The sequence below is a fragment of the Mobula hypostoma genome, chromosome 31 (assembly GCF_963921235.1).
Source record: "Mobula hypostoma chromosome 31, sMobHyp1.1, whole genome shotgun sequence".
NCBI lineage: Eukaryota > Metazoa > Chordata > Chondrichthyes > Myliobatiformes > Myliobatidae > Mobula > Mobula hypostoma.
In genome coordinates, this window is record NC_086127.1 from 3,222,090 (window position 1) to 3,246,583 (window position 24,494).

General features: G+C 48.2%; 7 non-coding genes across 7 annotated transcripts; 2 read left to right on the forward strand and 5 right to left on the reverse strand.

The window, feature by feature from the left end:
• Positions 1-3,031: 3,031 nt before the first annotated feature.
• On the forward strand, positions 3,032-3,104 carry trnat-ugu (transfer RNA threonine (anticodon UGU)). Its single transcript has one exon. It is a non-coding gene; the product is annotated as a tRNA-Thr (tRNA).
• Positions 3,105-3,405: 301 nt separating this feature from the next.
• On the forward strand, positions 3,406-3,478 carry trnat-ugu (transfer RNA threonine (anticodon UGU)). Its single transcript has one exon. It is a non-coding gene; the product is annotated as a tRNA-Thr (tRNA).
• A 4,316-nt stretch (positions 3,479-7,794) lies between these two features.
• trnat-ugu (transfer RNA threonine (anticodon UGU)) lies at positions 7,795-7,867 on the reverse strand. The gene has a single exon. It is a non-coding gene; the product is annotated as a tRNA-Thr (tRNA).
• Positions 7,868-8,761: 894 nt separating this feature from the next.
• trnat-ugu (transfer RNA threonine (anticodon UGU)) lies at positions 8,762-8,834 on the reverse strand. The gene has a single exon. It is a non-coding gene; the product is annotated as a tRNA-Thr (tRNA).
• A 3,902-nt stretch (positions 8,835-12,736) lies between these two features.
• Positions 12,737-12,809, reverse strand: trnat-ugu (transfer RNA threonine (anticodon UGU)). The gene has a single exon. It is a non-coding gene; the product is annotated as a tRNA-Thr (tRNA).
• Positions 12,810-14,340: 1,531 nt separating this feature from the next.
• On the reverse strand, positions 14,341-14,413 carry trnat-ugu (transfer RNA threonine (anticodon UGU)). The gene has a single exon. It is a non-coding gene; the product is annotated as a tRNA-Thr (tRNA).
• A 6,357-nt stretch (positions 14,414-20,770) lies between these two features.
• Positions 20,771-20,843, reverse strand: trnat-ugu (transfer RNA threonine (anticodon UGU)). Its single transcript has one exon. It is a non-coding gene; the product is annotated as a tRNA-Thr (tRNA).
• Positions 20,844-24,494: the final 3,651 nt, after the last annotated feature.

Below are 24,494 nucleotides of genomic sequence, written 5' to 3' on the forward strand. Positions count from 1 at the left end.
CAAGGAAAAGAATGGAGTTGAATACCGCCATAATGGACAGTAATTAGTTCCAACGTCCACAATACAGAACTTATTCCACTGCCAGCCTGCAGAAGCGCGTAGACCCTGCAGCAGAATCCGTGGTTGTGACAGCAGGAAACTGCACCACTGACGGAGTGATTCCCAGAGAAACATTAATGACGTGCCGACACAATGAAGGGCTAAAATACTGATATAAATCACATCGAAGTCGCGTAGTGATGGAAGGATGCAGTGTGGTCGAGGAATATTGGTGTGATACACCAGATTTGGAACCGATGGAGGGCACGTCGTGGGGAAGACAAACGACGTAAGAGATTGACGATTGGTAAGAATGGAGGAGCATGACGAGGGTCAGTTCGGATGGGGTTAGTAACTGATTGCTGGTGATGAGACTCAGGGAAGGGTAGTCCGATGAACTGATCAACGGCAATGCAGTAATGATGGAGGGAAACTGTTATATATCCCACTGAGTTTCTCCAGCATTTTGGGCGCACTGCTCTGGATTTCTGGAATCTGCATGATCTTTTAAGCACATAACAGAAAGTCACGCTATGAGGCATTAAAGCTGGAAGTAGAGGTTCCTAAGATTATCATAGCCTATAAGCTCCCACTACAAAGCATCGATGATGGTAGAGCAGTAAATGTAATGTATATGGATTTCAGCAAGGGATTTAGTAAGGTACACCATGCAAGGCTTATTGAGAAAGTCAGGAGGCATGGAATCCTAGGCGACTTTGCTTTGTGGATCCAGAATTGACTTGCCCACAGGAGGACAGAGTGGTGTTGACGAGTCGTATTCTGCATGGAGGTCGGTGCCTCAGAGATCTGTTCTGAGAACACTATTTTTCATGATTTTTATAAATGAACGGCGTGAGGAACGGGAGGGATGGGTTCGTAATTTTGCTGATGACACAAAAGTTGCGGGTGTTGTGGATAGTGCGGAGAGCTGTCAGAATTTACAGCGGGACATCGATAGCTTACAAAACTGGGAAGTGAAGTGGCAGATCGATTTCTAAACAGATAAGTGTGAGGTAGTTCATTTCGGTAGGTCAAATATGAGGACAGAATGAAATATTAATGGTAAAACTCTTGGTAGTGTGCAGGATCAGATTGATCATGGGCTCCGACTCCATAATATACTAAAGGTTGCTACTCAGGTTGACTCTGTGGTGAAGAAAGCATACGGTGCATTGGTCTTCATCAACCGTGGGATTGATTTTAAGAGGCGAGAGGTAATTTTCACATTTGTAGGGCCCAGTCCACTCTCCACTTGGAGTACTGTGCTCCGTTCTGGTCACCTCACTACAGGAAGGACATGGAATCTATAGAAAGTACACAGAGGAGACTTAGAAGGATTTTGCCTGGATTGGGGAGCATGCCCGAGGAGAAAAGGTTGAGTGAACTTGGCCTTTTCTCCTTGGAGCGACGGAGGATGAGAGGTGACCAGATGGAGGTCTATAAGATGATGAGGGGCATCGATCGTGCAGATAATCAGGGGCTTTTTCCCAGGTCTGAAATAGCTCACAGGAGAGGGCACAGTTTAACATGCTTGTAAGTAGGTTCAGAGGAGATATCAGTTGTAATTTTTTTTTTACTCAGAGGGTTGTGGGTGCGAGGAATGGCGTGCCGGCGACGGTGAGGGAGGCGGATACAATAGGGTATATTTAAGAGGCTCCTTGATGATACGTTGAAAATAGAGGGCCAACGGTAACTCGAAGTAATTTCTAGGGTAAGTACAGACTCGGCACAGCATAGTGGGCCGAAGGGCCTGTATTATGCTGAAGGTTTTCTATATTTTTTCTATGTTTCTACCTATTAAGTGCTCCAAAGAGCGTGCATGTCTAACAGTCTCTGACAACCAAGTCCAACTCATGGCCTTCACTTGTGGCTCAGCTTCTAGACCCGACGAAACTGCTTGCACTGACAAGATAGGGAGCAAAGGCGGAACACTGGCGCCTCAAACCTCCTTGTTTTGGGCCGGTGGGGATCGTCAGCGTTGGACAGCATCCTGCCCAGGAGAAGGGAAATTCTTATTTTCAACGTCTGCATGCTTCCAGTCATTCCAGTCGTGCCCACCCCCCCCCCCCCCCCCCATGGGAAAGGCTTCAGGAGAAAACCCCGAGGATGAAATTCGGAGCCGGGATCCCTAAGGCAGTTTGATGTTGTTTACAACTTAACTCTGGCAACCTCTGCGACGACACTGCTGTATTGGCGCTTGCCCTTCCGTTGGATTATATCAGTGACGTGGAGAGTGGTAACCCGCATTGACAGCAGCCGATTCTTCAAATTTTCCTGCCCAGGCCGGTGCCCCGGAGATCCCACAGACCACCAGAGGCCCAATCCCATAATCCCCTGGGATTGACAGCTGCCTCCTCCTCCTACTACTACTACCACCACCACTACTACTGTATTTAAGTTTAAAATCGTTGACGTGATACACCGTGGCGTTGTCCTTAGCGCAGTTAAATTGTGAGATAAAGATAAAATAAAAACTACATTTGTGACAAAGACTTCGAAACACACTGAGGGGTAGTAATAATGAGAAAAACAGTGAGTGGAGGTGGTGATAGCGAGAGACAATGAGTTGCCTTGCTAATGGAATTATATGATTTGGAGCAAGAAGAGTTGGTATGAACGGGAGGACAAGTTGAAGGGGACGGAAGAGTGGTACACAGTGTGGCAGTACTAATAGGGTGCTACCGTATTGTGCCGATGAGCGGGGCACTGAAGGGTATTTGCAGCTGGACTGACTCACTGTGAGTGAGTGTTCTTCAGTGAGGTACTGAGGATAGCGCTCCTGTGGTGGCAAGCTGTGACATAGTATTGCTGGGGAATCAGAATCGGAACGGGGTATAATGTGACTGGGATACCTTATAGAAATTTGTTTTGCGCATCAATATAGTGCAATAAATAATAAGCTAAAATTGCATTAGAAATTCCAAACAAGTTGTGCAAATAAAGAAGTCTTCACGGGTTCATCGTCCATTTAGATGGCGGAGACGGCGAGGAAGGCTCCATAGCTCAGGGGTTAGAACACTGGTCTTGTAAACCAGGGGCCGTGAGTTCGAATCTCTCTGGGGCCTTAACGTTTCCTGGGGTTAGCATGCCGCCATCACTGTCCGAGATCGCAGTTCAATTCCCGAGCGGTCTGCAAGGAGTCTGCATATTTTCCCTGTTAGTGTGTGGGTTTTGCCGTGTTCCTCCGCAATCCAACGACGTGCAGGGGAGTAGGCCAAATTATCATTCTATATTGTCCTTTGATCGCTGTTCGTTGTCTCGCTTAGATGCTGTCTGAACTGTCTTTTAAAGTTTTAAACACGTAGTGCAAATAAATAAATCTTCTCAGGTTCATCATCCATTCAGATGTGGGAGGGGGCTGAATAAAGCTCCATAGCTCAGGGGTGAGAGCACTGGTCTTGTAAACCAGGGGCCGTGAGTTCGAATCTCACTGGGGCCTCAACATTTTCCGGGATTAGCATGTCGCCATTACAGCTCGGCGCGTCCGAGATCGCCGTTCAATTCCAGCGTCGTCTGCAGGGATTCCGCATACTTTCCCCGTTAGTGTGTGGCTTTGCACCTTTTTCCTCCCGCATTCCAAAGAACTGCAGGCGAGTAGGCCAAATTGTCATTCTTTATTGTCCTGTCTATATTGTCCTGTGTTAATTACTTAAGATCGTATAGCCGGGGGTGTTAGTGTTCATAAGCTCCCACCATGTATTAAATGCTCCCACTGGCTTCAGGTAGCCTCTGACAACCAAGTCCACCTCTTCTCCTTCACTTCTGGCTTAGCTGCTAAGTCCGGTGGAACTGTTTCTACTGACCGAAAAGGGGGAAAACCAGGTTACTAGAGTCCGAGAACTAGTCGCTATGGGCGGATGTGTCCCGTTATCCGTGGTTAACAGCTCATGCCGGAGATGGAAAACTGATCTCCGCTGCTTTGCGACTGTGCCTGCTCATGGGGAAGGCTTCTGGAGGAATCCCTGAGAAAGCGCGACTCCTTGCTGCAGAGGGCCCTGTCCCGGATTTCATCTCTAAATAAGTAAATGTAAATCAATAAGAAACTGTTCCTAAAACATTGAGAGGATGTCTAAACAATCACAGAACGGCTGCAATACATTGTGTTGTAGGACTGACGGGGTGGGGCAGAAAGGGATAGTACTGATGTTCGGACACACCCAGAGACTTCCGGCACCTTTAATGGTACTGGCTGCAAGGTCATGGACTGCAGCTGATTCCGATTGTCTGTATCGAACTGTTGATTTGTTGTTCAGAGGGCTAACATTTGGTCCTTCAGCTAAGAATGGGCTTGCCGAAACGAGATTATGTGCCACATTGCTTCAGTCACTTCCCCAAATACTAATTCGATCGATGGTAACTGCTTCCCTACCTGACTGGTCAATCTCGGAGACAAGGTCAACCCTCTATGTCGGGTCTATTTTCGGTGGTGTAGTCCTGCTGTTAAAAAGTTCGTTTCTGACCCAAGTGCATAGAGACAGAATTTGAAACGGGCCTGCTGTCTTTAATGAGGACTACTGTAGAATTTAAATGAAAGCAAAAAAATCACAGATGCTAATTCAGCAAGGCCGTTGCCTATAATTCGCAAACTGAATGTCAAGTGGCAACACGGCTACCGGAACCAATGACAACAGTCTAAATGAATGCCACTCCTTTCCAGCGTCTCAAGTAAGATTAATCTCCTTCCCGAGCAAAGATGAGGAGTGGCCGAGAGCGTAACGTTGCTCTGCTTTGGGTCAAGTCTAGACAAGAATGCAAGGAAAAGAAGGGAGTTAAATACCGCCATAATACATAGTAATTAGCTGGGACGTGCGCAACTACTGAACCGATTGCGCAGACAGCCAGCGGTGGAGCGTCGACCCTGCAGCAGAATCCGTGGTTGCTACAGCAGGGAAGTGCGCCACTGATGGAGTGACACCCAGAGCAACATTAACGACGGAGAGCCACAATGAAGGGCTAAAATAATGATATATATGTCACATCGAAGGTCCGTAATGGTGAAAGGATGCAATGTGGTGGAGGAATATTTGTGTGATAGACCAGAATTGGGACGGAGGAGGGCACACTGCGGGGAAGCTGATTACCGTAAGACACATGATAGACGATAGCAGAGATGAAATTCCGAAAAGCTGGATAGACATGTGTGTAGTGCAGGTGCAGTAATGAAAAGAACATTCTTACTGATGGGGTCAACCAGCGATGGAGGGTGCTAACCGCCAGACACACTAATGGCGGGTATAATCATAGAACTCGTTGCGAACTAGTATCGATTGAAGGATACATCAAAGTTGCTGGTGAACGCAGCAGGCCAAGCAGCATCGTATAAAGATCGTACAAAGATCGTGTAAAGATGCTGCTTGGCCTGCTGCGTTCACCAGCAACTTTGATGTATGTTGCTTGAATTTCCAGCATCTGTAGAATTCCTGTTGTTTGCGTTTAAAATCGATTGAAGGATATTAGGTGGTGCAGTGTGAAATGAGTGCTAAACCATGGTTGGAACCGACGGACAGACACACAATGGAGAACACTGTTGGATTGAGGGACTACCTGGTAATAATGAGATGGTGAATAACGAGAGACAGTTCTGACGCAATGGCAATTTGAGATGGAAGCAATGCCGGGGAAACAGTATGAGTATTCGCACTGACAGACAGATTGAGCAGAAATAACGACAACGCTTGTGAACTTCCACAGCCTCCCCTTCTTATTTTGGCTTCTCCCCTTTCCTTTCCCATCCGGATAAAGTATCTTGGCCTCAAAAGTCGCTGTTTGTTGACCTCCTTAGATGCTGTCTGAACTGTTGAGTTTCTCCAGCATTTTGGGAGCTCTGCTCTGGATTTCTAGAATCTGCATGATCCTTTAGGCACATGACAGAAAGTCACGCTGTGAGGCACTAATGCAGGAAATATAGGTTCCTAAGATTGTCATAGCACCCACTACAAAACACTGATGAACGTAGAGCAGTAAATGTAAAATATATCGATTTCAGCAAAACATTCGATAAGTTACCCCGTGCAAGGTTTATTGAGGAAGTAAAGAGGCCTGGGATCCAAGGGGACTTTGCTTTGTGGATCCAGAATTGGCATGCCCGCAGAAGGTAAAGTGAAGTTACGGAAGGGTCATATTCTGTATTAAATTCGGTGACCAGAGGGGAGTCTCAGAGATCTGTTCTGGGTCTCCTCCTCTTCGTGATTTTTATAATTGACCTGGATGGGGAAGTGGAGGAATGGGTTAGTAACGTTGCTGATGACACAAAGGTTGGTGTTATTGTGGATAGCGTGGAGGGCTGTCAGAGGTTACAGCGGGACATCGATAGGATGCAACACAAGGAGGCGAAGCCGCAGATGGATTCCGACACAGATAAGTGTGAGGTGGTTCATTTTGTTAGGTCAAGTATGAGGACAGAATGAAGTATTAATAGCCGACTCTTAGCAGTGTGGAGTTTCAGAGTGACCTTGGGGTCCGACTCCATAATATACTAAAAGGTGCTGCGCAGGTTGACTCTGAGGTTAAGAAGGCATACGGTGCATTGGCCTTCATCAACACTGGGATTGATTTTAAGTACCGAGAGGTAATGTTGCAGATTTATAGGGCCCTGTTCAGACCCCACTTATAGTACTGTGTTCCGTTCTGGTCACATCACTACAGGAAGGATGTGGACGAAGGGTCTTGGCCTGAAACGTCGACTGCACCTCTTCCTAGAGATGTTGCCTGGCCTGCTGCGTTCACCAGCAACTTTGATGTGTGTTGCTTAAATTTACAGCATCTGCCGAATTCCTGTTGTTTACCCAGCATAGAGGGTTGACCTTGTCTCCGAGATTGACCAGTCAGGTAGGCAAGCAGTTACAGTCGATCGAATTAGTATTTGGGGAAGTGACTGAAGCAATGTGGCACATAATCTCGTTTCGGCAAGCCCATTCTTAGCTGAAGGACCAAATGTTAGCCCTCTGAACAAAAGATCAACAGTTCGATTCAGACAATCGGAATCAGCTGCAGTCCATGAGCTTGCTGCCAGTACCATTAAAAGTGCCGGAAGTCTCTGGGTGTGTCCGAACATCAGTACTATCCCTTTCGCCACCCGCCCCCCCCCCCCCCGTCAGTCCTACAACACAATGTATTGCAGCTGTTCTGTGATTGTGTAGGCATCCTCTCAATGTTTTAGGAACAGTTTCTTATTGATTTACATTTACTTATTTAGAGATGAAACCCGGGCCAGGTCCCTCCGCAGCAAGGAGTCGCGCTTTCTCCGGGATTCCTCCAGAAGCCTTCCCCATGAGCAGGCACAGTCGCAAAGCGGCGGAGATCAGTTTTCCATCTCCAGGATGAGCTGTTGACCACGGATAACGGGACACATCCGCCCATAGCGACTAGTTCTCAGATTCTAGTAACCTGGTTTTCCCCCTTTTCGGTCAGTAGAAACAGTTCCGCCGGGCTTAGCAGCTAAGCCAGATGTGAAGGCCAGGGGGTGGACTTGATAGTCAGAGGCTACCTGAAGCAAGTGGGTGAATTTAATACACAGTGGGAGCTTATGAACACTAACACCCCCGGCTACACGATCTTATGTAATTAACACAGGACAATATAGAATGATAATTTGGCCTACTCGCCTGCAGTTCTTGAGAAAGCGGGAGGAAAACGGAGCAAAGCCACACACTAACAGGGAAAGTATGCAGAATCCGATCAGACGACGCTGGCATTGAACGGCGATCTCGGACGCGCCGAGCTGTAATGGCGACATGCTAAGCCCGGAAAATGTTGAGGCCCCAGTGAGATTCGCACTCACGGTCCCTGGTTTACAAGACCAGTGCTTTAACCCCTGAGCTATGGAGCCTCCTTCGCCTCCTGCCACATCTGAACGGATGATGAACCCGAGAAGATTTTTTTATTTGCACTACATGTTTAAAACTTTAAAAGACAGTTCAGACAGCATCAAAGCAACACAACGAACCGCGACCTTTCGTCGGGACAGGAGGTGAAAGGGCAGAAGTCAAGATAAGAATGTGGGGCCCTGGAAGGTGCCCAAGCGTTGTCGTTAGTTCTGCTCAGTGTGTCTGGCAGAGCGAATCCTCATCGTCTCTCTCCAGCAGGCTCTCCCGCTCCACGCAGCTGGCGAATCCAAAGAGGAACAGCGAAGGCCGATGCCGTTTTGCACCATCGCCGTCGCAGGAGCTGCCATTCAGCGGTGCACTCAGCGTAGGACTGCCTTGGGACCTGCCGCTCCGTACTTTTCTCGGCGTTTCCTCCCGAAGCCTTCCCCATCCGTAGGTATAGTCGCGAAGCGGCGGAGATCCGTTTTCCATCTCCGAGTTGAGTGGTTAACCACGGATAACGAGACACAGCTGCCCAAAGCGAGTAGTTATCAGGCGCCAGTAACCGGTTTTCCCCTTCTTCAGTCGGTAGAAAAAGTTCCGCCGGGCTGAGTAGCTGAGACACAAGTGAAACCCCGGAGGCGGACTTGATTGTCGGTGGCTACTGGAAGCCACTTTGAGCATGTAATACATAGTGGGAGCTTATCCACACTACCACCCCCGGCAATCACAACCTAACGCAGGACAATATACAATGACAATTTCGCCTACTCACCTGCACGTCTTTGGAATGCGGGACGAAAGAGGCGGAAACCCACACACTAACGGGGAAAATATGCAGCCTTCCTGCAGACGGCGCTGGAACTGAACTGTGATCTCGGACGCGCCGAGTGACATGCTAACCCCAGAAAATGTTGAGGCCCCAGTGAGATTCGAACTCACGGCCCCTGGTTTACAAGACCAGTGCTCTAACCCCTGAGCTATGGAGCCTCCTTCACCCCCTCTGTCACCTGAATGGACGATGAACCCGCGAAGATTTCTTAACTTGCACTACTTGTTTAAAAGTTCTAATGCAATTTTAGCATATTGCCTATTGCACTGTACTGATGCGCAAAACAAATTTCATATGATACGCAAGTAACATGATACCCCATTCCGACTCTGGATCACCAGCAGTACTACATCACAGGTTAGCAACAATGAGTGCTATCCTCGGTATCTCACCTTGGAACACTCACTCACAGTGAGTCACTCCAGCTGCACTGTCCTTCAGTGCCCCGCTCAATCAGTACAGCACGGTACCACACTGTTGGTGCTTCCACACTGTCTATCACTGTATTAGTCCCCCTAGCCATGTCCTCTTGTTGTACCACCTCTCCTTTGATAATTATTACCTTACGAACACCACCACCGCCCCGCCGCCGACTCACTCCGTCGGTTTTACTTCAAAACTTATTACTGCTACACCTCAGTGTGTCTGTCCATCACCACTTCCACTCACTGCTTTTATCATTATTACTACCCCTCAGTGTGTTACTCGATCAGTACTACACCTCAATGTGTCTCGCCATCACTACCGCACGGCAATGTGCTGGCCTGTCGACGCTGACTCTCGCTGCGAGACTCCATCAGTACGACCCCACAGTGTTTCACACCGTCTCTGTTCCAATCCATCAGCACTACGCTCACTGTCTATCACTGCTACCCCTACCCCTCAGTGTCACTGTCTCGCTAATACCTCCTGCTATGTGATTCCGTCATTACTTTTCCTTTCTGTGTCACTCCAACCGACCACTTCTCACCGTGTCTCGAAGTCATCACTATCCTGGAGATACTCAATCGGTCAGTAATACCGCTCATCTTCACTCTGCATCGTTATTATAGTTAGAGTTGGAAATAATTTTATTTCTCACATCAAGCTCAGAGCAAAAAGGAGTAACAGTCTTCATGTCGCGCCTCCCCGCCAAAAATTCCCTCCATCAGTACTACACCCCAGTGTGCAACTCCGTCAATAGTATCCTCCACAGTGTCCCTCCGTCATTACGATCATTATGTGTGTCACTCCATGAGCACGGCACCCATTGTGTTTCCTTAACATGAACAGCAGTGTGAGCCGTCTCAGACGTATGGTTCACCGGGTCTGTCAATCATTGCTACTCGTCAGTGTCCTCCCCTACTATTAATAACCATCAGTTCCTCACTCTGTCAGTATTCCCGCACAATGCGTCACTCCACCTGTACTAACATTCATCGTCACTACCTCATTACTGCCGACGTGCGTCTCCTTCCATGTGCCCTGCAAAGCACTCGTTCTTCCCTTCTTTGTTTAAAATAAGAGGCTTCCTTCTCCTAGACGGACTGAAGTCCACGGCTGAGGACCCGACCTGCCCGACGAAACTAATTTTGGGGCGCCAGGTGTCCACCTTTTCTCCTTCCCTTGTCAGTAGAAACCGTTCTGGCGGGCCTAGTAGCTAAAACACACATGAAGGCCAAGAGTTGGACTTATTGTCACCGGTGTCAGAGATGCCCGCTATTTGGAGCACTTAATATGTATCACCCCACTATAACTTGCTCTGTTACACCTTCCGTTCTGTGCAAACCCCAAGTGTATTGTTCCATTATGAACCCTCAGTGCAGCGGTCATTTCAGGACAAACCCAGCGGTGATCTGTCCTATTTTTTTTTTTCGTATTTCCGAGGTTGCATCATTCAGTCAGTATCACAGCCAATTTTGTCACTTCATCTGTGGTGCCCTCTCAGCCTCACATGATCATGACTAGTAATCAGAGTGTCACAACGCCAGCTGGACTTCTCACAGTTTCTCTCACTCATTACTGTATTGCTGTTGATCAGTTCATCGGCACTACCCTTCCCTGAGCCTCATCACCATCACTCAGTTTGTCACCCCGTCCGAATTACCCGTCGCCATGCCTCTCCATTGTTACCAATCGTCAGACTCTTACGCCATTTGTCTTTCCCGTGGCGTACACTCCATCCGTTCCAGTTCTGATGTATCACACCAATATTCCTCCACCACACTGCATCCTTCCACCATTACGGACCTTCGGTGTGTTATATCGCTATTTTAGCCCTTCATTGTGCCGGTCCGTCATTAATGTTTCTCTGGGAATCACTCCGCCAGTGCTGCACCTTCCTACTCTCACAACCACAGATTCTGCTGCAGGGTCTACGCGCCTGCGGAGTCTGGGTACGGAATACCGTCAGTGGTTGCGCACGTTCCAGCTGATTACACTCCATTATGGCGGTATTTTACTTCCTGCTTTCCCTTGTAGTCTTGTCGAGGCTTGACCAAAATCAGAGCAGCGTTACGCTCTCGGCCACTCCTCATCTTTGTTCAGGAAGGAGATTGCTGTTACGGGAGACGCTGTAAATGAGCGGTATTCATTTAGAGTGTTGTCATTGCTTCGAGCAGCCGTGTTGCCATGTGACATTCAGCTTGAGAGTTATAGTCAAAGGCCCTGTTGAATTAGCATCTATGATTTTTCTTTTCATTTAAATTCTACAGCAGTCCTCATTAAAGACAGCCGGCCCGCTTCAGGGTCTGTTTCTGCGCACTTGGGCCATAACCGAACTTCTTGACAGCAGGTCTCGAACACCGAAAGTAGACCCAGCACAGAGGGTTGACCTTGTCTCTGAGATTTGCTGGTCAGCTAGGGAGGGAGTTACGGTCGATCGAATCCGTTTTTGGGGAAGTGACTGAAGCAACGCGGCACATAATCTCGTTTCGGCAAACCACTTCCCAGCTGGAGGAGCCAATGTTAGCCCTCGGAGCAACACTTCAGAAGCTCAATACAGATGATTGGAGTCAGGCGCTAGTAAGTTTCGCTCTTACACCTGCGGCCCATGAGCATCCAGCCAGGAGCCATTATGGGTGCCGGAGGACCCTGGGTGTGTCGGAACGTCTGTCCTACCCCTTTCTGCCTCAACCCATCAGTACTACACCGCAAAGTGGAACATCTAAGGCCGATACCGTTCTGCACCATCCCAATGTTTTAGGAACTGCTTCTTATTCATTTATATTTACTTATTTAGAGATGAAGCCCGGCACGGGTCTCTTTGCAGCAAGGAGTCGCGCCGCGCAGCAACCCATCTATTTAACACTACCCTGAGGCCCTCAGCTAGTCAGGGTCGACCATGGATATTGTGTCCTGGCTGTCCACGTGATACCCAAGCCAGGGAAGCATGGTATAGAGAGCAAATTCTTGCCCATGCAGCCGGCTCTCTCTCTCTACACGTAGTTGGTGAATCCAAAGTGGAACATCTAAGGCCGATACCGTTTTGCACCATCGGCATCGCAGGAGTTGCCGTTTAGCGGTGCACTCAGCCTAGGGCTGCCTTGGGGTCTGCAGCTCCATACTTTTCCTCGGAGTTTCCTCCCGAAGCCTTTCCCCATGAGGAGGTATAGGCGCAAGGAGGGCGGAGATCAGTTTCCGTCTCCGAGATGAGCTGTTAGCCACGGAGAACGAGTCCCAACCAACTAAATCGGCTAGTAATCACCAGCCAATAACTGCCCCTTCTTCGGTCAGTACAAACAGTTCCGCCAGGCTTTGTAGCTCAGCCGGAAGTGAAGGACAGGAGGTGGACTTGGTTGTCAGAGGCCAGCTGAAGCCACTGGGAGCATTTAGTAGATACTGGGAGCTTATCCACACTTCCATGCCTGGTTATGCCAATCTTAGGTAATTAGGACTGGACAATATAGAATGATAATTTGGCCTAATCGCCAGCAGGTGTTTTGAATGCAGGAGGAAAGCGGCGCAAATCCACACACTAACGGGGAACATACGCAGACTTCCTGCAGACGATCCTGGAATTGAACTGCGATCTCGGACGCGCCGAGCTGGAATGGCGGGATACTAACCCCGGAAAATGTTGAGGCCCCAGTGAGATTCGAACTCACGACCCCTGGTTTACAAGACCAGTGCTCTAACCCCTGAGCTATGGAGCCTGCTCAGCCATCTGAATGGACGATAAACACGCGAGGTCTTCTTTATTTCCACTACTTGTTTAAAGGTTTTAATGCAATTTTAGCTTATTACTTATTGCACTATACTGATGTGCAAAACAAATTTCATAACATATCCCGGTCACATTATACCCCGTTCCGATTCGGATTCACCAGCAGTATTACTCAGCGCTTGCCACTACATGAGAGCTATCTTCGGTACCTCACCCTGGAACACTCACCCACAGGAGTCACTCCAGCAGCAATATCCTTCAGTGCTGTGCTCAATCAGTACAGCACGGTACCACCCTGTTGGTGCTTACACTCTGTCTCCCTAAACATGTCCTTCCGTTCGTACCAGCTCTCCTTACTCCAAATCGTATAATTCCATTAGCAAGACACCTTACTGTGTCTCGCCATCACTATGAGAAAAACACTGTTTTTCTCATTATTACTGCACCTCGGTGTGTTTAGAAGTGTTCCTACGCTGACGAGCCCCACCTCTCCGAAGTAACTAGGTTTGGGGTGCCAGTGCTCCGCCTTTGCTCCCTCCCTTGTCGGTAGAATCAGTTTCGTCGGGTCTAGTAGCTGAGCCACACGGGAAGGCCAACAGTTCGACTTAGTTGTCGGCGGCTGTTTGAGAGGCACGAAAATTGGAGCACTTTATAGGGAGAAACATAGAGAAACAGAGAAAGCCGACAGCATAGTATCGGCACTTCGGCCCAGAATTGTTCGCCGAGCATGTACTTACTTTAGAAATTACCGAGAGTTACCCATAACCCTCTATTTGATCTAAGATCCATATACCCATCCAAGAGTCTCTTAAAAGACTCTATCGTTTCCGCCTCCACTACCGTCGCCGGCAGACCGTTCGTCGCAGACTCAACCCTCTCTGTCAAAAACCGGCTCCTGACATCTCCCCTGTACCTGCTTTTAAGCACCTTAAAACTGGACCCAATCGTGTTAGCCTTACTCTGGCGTAAAACCTTTGACTATCCGCACGATCAATGCCTCTCATCATCGTATACACCTCTATCAGGTCACTTCTCATCCTCCGTCGCTCCAAGGAGAAAAGGCCGAACTCACTCAACGTAATCTCAGAGGGCATGTTCCGAATCCAGGCAAAACCCTTTCTCTCTGTGCAAAAGTCAAGTGTATTATTCCATTATGAACCCTCAGTGTCGCGGTCCGTCAGGACGAACTCAGCAACTATCTGTCCAACAGTGTTTAGCCATAAGTGAAATCAAGGAGGTGGACTTTGTTGTCAGAGGAGACTTGAAGCCATTGGGAGCATTTAATACATAGTGGGAGCCAGTCCCCATTACCAATCCCGGCTATAACAACCTTAGGTAATTAACATAGGACAATATACAATGATAAGTTGGCCTACTCGACCGCACGTCTTTGTCATGCTTGACGAAAACGGCGCAAACCCACATAAATATGCAGACCCCCTGCAGACGACGCTGGAACTGAACTGCGATCTCGGACGCGCCGAGCTGTAATAGCAACATGTAAAGCCCAGAAAATGTTGAGGCCCCAGTGAGATTCTAACTCACGGCCCCTGGTTTACAAGACCAGTGCTCTAACCCCTGAGCTATGGAGCCTCGTTCGTCCCCTCCCCCATCAGAATGGATGATGAACCCGCGAAGCCTTCCTTCATTGCTCAACTTGTTTAAAAGTTGTAATGTATATTGCACTATATTGATGTCAAAACAAATCTCAACAACGTATCCCAGTCACATTATACCTCATACCTATTGTGATTTACCAGCAGTACTACGTCACAGCCTGCCGCTACAGCAGTGTCATCGCAGAGGTTGCAAGAGGTACGTTGTAAACAACATCAAACTGCCTTAGGAGCCGTATGAGGCGCCATTGTGCCGCCTTTGCTCGCTCTCTTGTCAGTCGAAACAGTTTCGTCGGATCTCGAAGCTGAGCCACGCGTGAAGGCCAAGAGTTGGACTTGGTTGTGAGAGGCTGTTAGACATGCACGCTCTTTGGAGCACTTAATAGGCAGAAACATAGAAAAAAAAACATATAAAACCTTCAGTATAATACAGGCCCTGCGGCCCACAACGCTGTGCTGCACGTGACCTTACTTTAGGAATTACCTAGAATTACCCATAACCCTCTATTTTCGTAAACTCCATGTACCTATCCAGGCGTCTCTTAAAATGCCCTAACGTATCCGCCTCCAACACTGTCGCCGGCAGCCCATTCCTCGCACCCACAATCCTCTGCGTAAAACAATGACAATTGATAACTCCTCTGAACTTACTGAGAAGCAGCTTAAAACTGTGTCCTCTCCTGTGAGCCATTTCAGCCCTGGGAAATGCCTCTGACTGTCCACACGCAACTGACTATCCATCAATGCCTCTCATCATCTTCTACACCTCTATCAGGTCACGTCTCACACTCCGTCGCTCCAAGGGGAAAAGGCCAAGTTCACTCAACCTATTCTCATAGTTCGTACCAACTCTCCTTAGTCCAAATCGTATAATTCCATTAGGAAGACACCTCATCACCTCATTTTGCCTCTCCATGACTACCAACACACGCTGTTTTATCTCATTATTATTACCCCTCAGTGTGTCTCGAAGTACTTGTGACAAACGGAGATAACCTTTATATTTATCTCACAATATAACTGCGTTAAGGATGGCGCCACGGCGTATCGCTTCAACAATTTTCAACTTAAATGTATAGTAGCAGTCGGAGGAGTAGTAGGCAGCCATCAATCCCAGGGGGTTATGGGTTTGCGCCTCTAGTGGTCTGTGGCATCTCCAGGGCGCAAGCCTTGGCGGGAAGTTGTGAAGAACCGGCTGTTGTCCATGGGGGTTACCCCTCTCCACGTCGCTGATGTAATCCAAGGGAAGGGGAAGAGTTGATATAGCAGTGTCGTCGCAGAGGCTGCCAGAGTGAATCTGTAAGCAACATTAAACTGCCTAAGGGACCCCGGCTCCGTTTTTTCCTCCTCCGGGTATGACAGCAAGCAGGCAGAGGTTTAAATTCAAAGTTTTCCTTCTCCAAGGCGGAATGCCGTCCATCGCTAACGAGCCCACCTGCACGAAGCAACAAGGTTTGAGGCGCCAGTGGTCCGCCTTTACCCCTTTTCTTCTCAGTATAAATAGTTTCGTCGTGTCTATTAGCTAAGCCAGACGTGAAGGCCAAGAGCTGGACTTGGTTATCAGAGGCTGTTAAATATGCACGCTATTTGGAAAACTTAATTGGCAGAAACATAGCAACAAAGAAAATATACAGTATACTACAGACCCTTCGGACAACGATGTTGTGCCGAACATGTACTTACGTTAGGAATTACCTAGAGTTCCCATAGCCGTCTGTTTCCTTAAGCTCCACGTACCCCATCCTGGAGTCTCCTAAAAGACCCGATTGTATCCGCCTCCACCACCGCCGCCGGCTGCCATTCCACGCACTCACCGCACTCTGCATAAAAAAAAAACTTAGCCCTGTCATTTCCTCTGTACCTACTTCCAAGCACCTTAAAACTGTGCCGTCTCGTGTTAGCCGTTTCAGACCTGGGGAAAAGCCTCTGACTATCCACACGCTCAATGCCTCTCATCATCTTGTCTACATCCACCAAGTCACCTCTCCTCCTGCGTCACTCCAAGGAGAAAAAGCAAAGTTCGCTCACCCTATTCTCATAGGGAATGCTCCCCAATCCAGGCAAAATCCTAGTAAATACCCTCTGCACACTATCTATAGTTTCCACATGCTTCCTGTAGTGAAGTGACCAGAACAGAGCACAGTACTCCAGGTGGGGTCTAACCAGGGCCCTATAAAGCAGTAACATTACCTCTCGTCTCTTAAACGCAATCCCAGGATAGATGAAGGCTGATACACTGTATGCCTTCTTAACCACAGAGTCAACCTGCGCTGCTGATTTTAGTGTCCTATGGACTCGGAACCCAAGATCCCTCTGATCTCCCACACTGCCAAGTGTCTTACTATTAATACTTCATTCTGTCTTCATATTTGACCTACCAAAATGAATCACTACACACATCTGGGTTGAACTCCGTCTCCCACTTCGCAGCCCAGTTTTGCATCTTATCGATTTTCCGCTCTATCCTCTCACAGCCCTGCACACTATCCACAACATCCCCAACATTAGTGTCATCAGCAACATTTCTAACACATCCCTTCACTTCTTCATCCAGGTCATTTATGAAAATCACGAAAAGCACGGGTCCCAGAACAGATCCCTGAGGCACACCACTGGTCACCAACCTCCATGCAGAATAGGATCGGACGGCAACCACTCTTTGCCTTCTGTGGGCAAGCCAGTTCCAGGTCTCCTTGGGTCACGTGCCTAAGCTTTGCATGGGGTACCATATCAAGTGCCTTGCTGTGACCCATATACACGAATCTTCTGCTCTACCTTCATCAATATTTTGTCCTGGGAGATGTGAGGCTCTGACAATCTGAGGAATCTATATTTCCGGCATTAATGCCTCGTAGCGTGACTTTCGTCATGTGTCTAAAAGATCGTGCAGACTCTAGAAATCCAGAGCTGCGTGCGCAAAATGCTGGAGAAACACAGTAGTTTAGACAGCATCTAAGGAGGTCAATAAACAGTGACCTTTGAGACCAAGATACTTTGCCCGAACAGAAGCCAAAATAAGAAGATGAGGCTGTGGAAGGTGCGCAGGCGTTGTCGTTATTTCAGCTCAATGTGTCTGTCAGTGCGAATCCTCATCGTGTCTCCCCGGCCTTGTTTCCCCTCAATTTGCTATTCCGTCAGAACTGCCCCTCGTTATTTACCACCTCTTTATTAACAGCTTGTCTCTCAATCCACCAGTCTTCTCCACAATGTGTCTCTCCATCGGTTCCAAACATGGTCTAGCACTCATTTCACACTGCACCACCCAGTATACTTCAATCAACACTACTTCTCACTGAGTGAAATGATTATTACCGCCATTACTGCCTCTGGCGATTGGCACCACCCATCTCTGATTCACTCCAGCAGTAAATAAGTTTATTTCATCACTACACCTCCACTACTCACATCCTTTCTGCACTCTATCTCTACTATCGCCTATCATGTGTCTCCATCAGTAGTCCCGGGTCATGTGTCACTCCACCAGTTCTACCGTGTAACGTCTATCTCTATCGATGCTACAGCTTAATGTATCACTCCATCAGGTCTTGCTTTGTTATACCTGTGCAAACCCCAAGTGTATTACTCCTTTATCAACACCCAGTGGAGCGGTCCGTCAGGACGAACCCAGTGGCAATCTGTCCAACGGTTTTTATTTCAGAGGTGGCATTATACAGTCAGAACCGCAGCGCATTTCTTCCCTCCAGCTGTTATTCCCGCTCAGCCTCACATGATCGTGACTAGTAATCAAAGTGTCACATCGCCAGTTGGATTTCTCACAGTTTCTCTCTCTCTCATTACTGTATTGCCGTTGATCAGTTCATCGGCACTACCCTTCCCTGAGCCCTATCACCATCACTCAGTTTGTCACCCCGTCCGAATTACCCCTCGCCATGCCTCTCCATTGTTACCAATCGTCAATCTCAGTCGCCATTTGTCTTCCCCGCGGTGTGCCCTCCATCCGTTCCAATTCTAGTGTATCAAACCAATATTCCTCCACCACACTGCACCCTACCATCATCACGGGCCTTCGATTTGATATATATCATTACTTTAGCCATTCATTGTGTCTGTCCGTCACTAATGTTGCTCTGGGAATCACTCCGCCAGTGCTGCACCTTCCTACTGTCAGAACCACGGATTCTGCTGCAGGGTCTACGTGCCCCCGCGGGCTGGCTTCGGAATAGGTTCAGTAATAGCGCAGCTTCCAGTTAATTACTCCCCATTATGGCGGTAGTTAAATTGCTTCTTTCCCTTGTAGTCTTGTCGAGACTTGACCCAAAGCAGAACAACGTTACGCTCTCGGCTTCCCCTCAAGTTTGTTTGGAAGATTACTGTTACGGCAGACGCCTGTAAACGAGAGGCATTCATTGAGAATGTTGTCATTGCTTCTAGCAGCCGTGTTGCCCTGTGACATTCAGTTTGCGAATTATAGTCAACGACCTTGTTGAATTAGCATCTAGGAATTTTCTTTTCAATTTAATTGTACAGTAATTCTCATTAAAGACAGCAGGCCCGCTGCAGGGTCTGTCTCTGCGAACTTGGGCCATATCCGAACTTTTTGACAGCAAGTCTCGACCGCGGAAAGTAGACCCAGCATAGAGGGTTGGCCTTGTCTCTGAGATGTACTGGTCAGGTAGGGAAGGAATTACCGTCCATCGAATCAGCTTTTGAGGAAGTGACTGAAGCAAAGCGGCACATAATCTCGTTTCGGCAAGCCCATTCGCAGCTGGAAGAGCAAATCTTAGCCGTCGGAGCAACAGTTCAACAGATCAAGACAAACAATCGAAAACAGGCGGCAGTAATTTTCGCTCATACCGCTGCCGTCCATGAGCTTACACCAGGGAGCCATTATGCGATCCGGAACTCCAGGGGTGTGTCGGAACATCAGTACTATCACTTTTCACCTCACTGCATCAGGACTACACCACAACGTATTGCAACCGCTCTGTGATTGTGCAGATACCCACTGAATGTTTCAGGAACAGCTTCTTATTCATTTATATTTACTTATTTAAAGATGAAGCCCGGGACAGGTCCCTTGGAAGCAAGGAGTCGCGCTACGTCGCAACCCATCCATTTAAGACGAAACAGAAGCCCTCAGCTAGTCAGGGTCGACAATGGACATTGTGTCCTAGCTGTCTCCGTGATACCCAAGGCAGAGCAACATGGTCTGGAGAGCAAGTTCTTGCCCATCCAGCAGCCTCTCCCTCTCCACGCAACTGGTGAATCCAAAGCGGAACTTCTAAGGCCGATACCGTTTTCCACCATCGTCGTCGCAGGAGTTGTCATTCAGCGGTTCACTGAGCGTAGGACTACCCTGGGGACTGCAGCTCCGTGCGTGTTCTCGGGGTTTCCTCCCTAAGCCTTCCGCCATGAGTAGGTATAGTGGCAAACCAGCGGAGATCAGTTTTCCATATCCGAGGAGAGCTGTTAACCACGGCTAACAAGATGCATCCGCCCAAAGTGACTAATTATCAGGCGCCTGGAACCCGGTATGTTCCCCTTCTTCGATCAGCAGAAGAGGTTCCGCCGGGCATAGTAGCTAAGCCGGAAGTGAAAGCCAGGAGGTGGATTGGTTGTCAGAGGCTACTTGAAGCCACTGGGAGCATTTAGAACATAATAGGAGCTTATCCACAGTACCAACCCCGGCTATGACAACTTAAGTAATTAACGCAGAACAAAATACAATGATAATTTGGCCGACTCGCCTGCACGTCTTTGGAATGCGCGAGGAAACCCACACACTAACGGGGAAACTATGCAGACCCCCTACAGACGACGCTGGAACTGAACTGCGATCTCGGTCGCGCCGAGCTGTAATGGCGGCATGCAAACCCCAGAAAATGTTGAGGCCCCAGTGAGATTCGAACTCACGGCCCCTGGTTTAAAAGACCAGTGCTCTAACTCCTGAGCTATGGAACCTCCTTCGCCGCCTCCGCCAACTGAATGCACGATGAACGCGCCAAGACATCTTTATTTCCACGACTTGTTTAAAAGTTCAAAAGCAATTTTTGCTTACTATTTATTACACTATACTGATGCGCAAAACAAATTTCGTAACGTATGCCAGTGACATCATACCCCATTCCGATACTGATTCACCAGCAGTATTACGTCCATACCACCAACCCCGGCTATAACAATATTAAGTAATTAACAATATACAAAAGTTGGCCTGCACGGCTGCACGTCTTTGTAATGCTTGACGAAAACGGCGCAAACCCACACACTAACGGGGAAAATATGCAGACCCCCTTGCAGACGACGCTGGAACTGAACTGCGATCTCTGACACGCCTAGCTGTAATAGCGATATGCTAAGTCAGAAAATGTTGAGGCCCCAGTGAGATTCGAACTCACGGCCCCTGGTTTACAAGACCAGTGCTCTAACCCCTGAGCTATGGAGCCTCGTCCGCCCCCTCCCCCGTCAGAATGGATGATGAACCCGCGAAGCCTTCTTTCATTGTATAACTTCTTTAACAGTTCTAATGAAATACATTATACCTCATACCTATTGTGATTTTCCAGCAGTACTACGTCACAGCCTGGCACTCCATGAGTGCTGTCCTCGGTGTCTCAACCTGGAACACTCACCCACGGCGAGTCTCTCCAGCTGCAATATCCATCATTACCCCGCTCAATCAGTACAGCACGCTGCCACCCTGTTGGTGCTTCCACGCTGTGTATCACTGCATTAGTCCCCCTAAACATGTCCTTCCGTTCGTACCAATTCTCCTTAGTCCAAATCCTATAATTCCATTAACAAGAGAACTCATTATGTCTCGCCAGCTCTACCTCCCCTCAGTGTATTTCTCATTGTTACTACCCTTCAGTGTGTTTCGAAGTACTTCTGACAAATGTAGGTAACCTTTTATCTTTATCTCACAATATAACTGCGCTAAGGACGACGCCACGGGATTTCACGTCAACAATTTTAAACTTAAATTTATAGTAGTAATAGGAGGAGGAGGAGGAGGAGGATGCAGCCGTCAATCCCAGTGGATTAAAGGTTTGCGTCTCTGGTGGTCTGTGGCATCTCCAGGGCGCAGGCCTGAGCGGGAAGATTTGAAGAAGCGGCTCTTGGCAATGCGGGTTACCACTCTTCACGTCACTGATGTCGTCACAGCGGTTGCCAGAGGTAAGTAGTAAACAACATCAAACTGCCTGAGGGACCCCGGCTCCGCATTTCTTCCTCGGGATTTACTCCCGAAGCCTTCCCCATGGGTGGTTACGACCGCAAGCCTGCGGAGTTCTAAAATCAGAGTTTTCCTTCTCCTAGGCGGACTGCTGTCCAGCACTGAAGAGCCCCACCGTCGCGAAGCAACTGGGTTTGAGACGCCAGTAGTCCGCCTTTGCCCCATCTCTTGTCATTAGAAACAATTTCGTCATGTCCAGTAACTAAGTAACACGTGAAGGCTAAGAGTTGGACTTGGTTGTCAGAGGCTGTTGGATATGTATGCTATTTGGAGCACTTAAATGGTAGAAACATTGAAGCATAGAAAACATACAGCATAACGGAGGCCCTTCGGCCAACAACGCTGTGACGAACATGTACTTACGTTAGAAATTGCCCAGAGTTACCCATAGCCCTCTATTTTTCAAGCTCCATGTACCTATCCGGGAGTCTCTTAAAAGACACTATCGTATCCGCCTCCACCACCGTCGCCGGCAGCCCATTCCACGCACTCACAACCCTCCGTGTAAAAAACTTACCTCTGACATGTCATCTGTACCGACTTCCAAGCACCTCAACACTCTGCCATCTCGTATTAGCCATTTCACGGTGACTATCTGACTATCCACACGATCAATGCCTCTCATTATCTCACACACCTCTATCAGGTCACTCCCATCCTCCGTCACTCCAAGCGAAAAGGCCGAGTTCATTCAACCTATTCTCACAGGGCATGCTCCCCAATCCAGGCAAAATCCTTGTAAATACCCTCTGCACCCTTTCTATGGTTTCCACATCCTTCCTGTAGTGAGGCGACCAGCACGGAACACAGTTCCCCAAGTGGGGTCTGACCAGGGCCCTATAAATCTTAAACGTAATCCCAGGATTTATGGAGACCAGTGCACTGTATGACTTCTTAACCAGACAGTCAACCTGCGTAACAGCGTTATGTATCCTATGGAGTCTGACCCCAAGGTCGTTCTGATCCTCCACGCTGCCAAGAGTCTTACCATTAATACTTTATTCTGTCTTCATATTTGGCCTATCAAAATGAATCACCTCACACTTATGTGGGTGAACTCCATTTGCCACTTCACCTCCCAGTTTCGCATCCTATCCATGTCCCGCTGTAACCTCTGACAGCACTCCACACTATTCACAGCACCCGCAACATTTGTGTTATCAGCAAAATTTCTAACCCATCCCTACACTTCCTCATTTACTTCATTTATGAAAATCACGAAGAGAAGGGGACCCAGAGTAGATCCCTGAGGCACACCACTGGTCACCGACGTCCATGCAGAATATGACCCCTCTGCAGTCACTCCTTGCCTTCTGTGGGCAAGCCAGTTCTGAATCCACAGATGAAAGTCCCCTTGGATCCTATGCCTCCTTACATCATCAATAAGCCGTGTGTGTGAATGTACCCTATCGAATGCCTTGCTGAAATACATATTCATTATATTTACTGCTCTGCCTGCATCAGTGTGTTTTAGTGGGAGCTTCTAGGCTTTGACAATCTTAGGAACCTATATATCCAACATTAATGCCTCATAGCGTGACTTTCCGTCCAGTGCCTGAAAGATCATGCATATTCTAGGAATCCTGAGCAGCGCTCCCAAAATGCTGGAGAAACTCAACAGTTCAGACAGCATCTAAGGAGGTCAATAAACAGCGACTTTTGAGGCCAAGATACTTTGCCCGGACTGGTAAAGAAGGGCAGAAGCCAAAATAAGAAGATGAGGCTGTGGAAGGTTCACAAGCGTTGTCGTTATTCCTGCTCAATGTGTCTGTCAGTACGAGTCCTCATCGGGTCTCCCCGGCCTTGTTTCCCCTCAATTTGCCATTTCGTCAGAACTGTCCCTCGTTATTCACCATCTCATTATTAGAAGCTAGTCTCTCAATCCACCAGTGTTCTCCACAGTCCGTCTCTCCATCGGTTCCAACCGTGGCTAAATCTTATTTCACGCTGCAGAACGCAATATCCATCAATCGTTACTACTTCCCAGTGAGTTTTATGATTATTACTGCCATTAGTGTGTCTGGCGATTAACATCACCCATCTCTGGTTCACCCTATCAGTAAGAAAGCTCTTTTCATCACTGCACCTCCACTACACACAAGTCTATTCAGATTTTCTGCATTTCATCTCTACGATCGTCTGTCAGTACTCCCGCGCCATATGTCACTTCACCAGTTAAACCTCGTTGCGTCTCACTCCATCGATACTTCACATTAATGTATCACTCCATCAGGTCTTGCACTGTTATAACCTCTCTCTCTGTGCAGACCCCAAGTGTATTACTCCATTATGAACATCAGTGCAGCAGTCCGTGCAGACGAACCCAGCGGCTATCTGTCCAACAGTTATTTTTATTTCCGTAGCGGCATCATTCAGTCAGTACCGCAAGAAAAAAAATTGTCACTCCATTGGTGGTGCCTCTCTCCCTCATTTCATCATGACTAGTAATCAGAGTGTCAGATATGCGTTCCAAATCTGGTGTATCACACCAACATTCCTCCACCACACTGCATCCTTCCACCACTACGGGCCTTCGATGTGTTATACCATTATTTTATCCCTCCATCGTGTAACTCTGTATCTAACGTTGTTCTGGGAAACACTCCGTCAGTGCTGCACCTTCCTGCTGTCACAACCACGGATTCTGCTGCAGGGTCTACGCGCCTCCCGTAATCTGGCTGCGGAAGAGGTTCAGTAATTGCGCACGTTCCAACTAATTACTCTCCATCATGCCGGTATTTAACTCTCTTCCTTTACTTGTAGTCTTGTCGAGAGTTGAGCCAAAGCAGAGCAACGTTACGCTCACGGCCTCCCCTCATCTTTGCTGGGAAGGAGATTACTTTTACGGAAGTCGCTGTAAGGG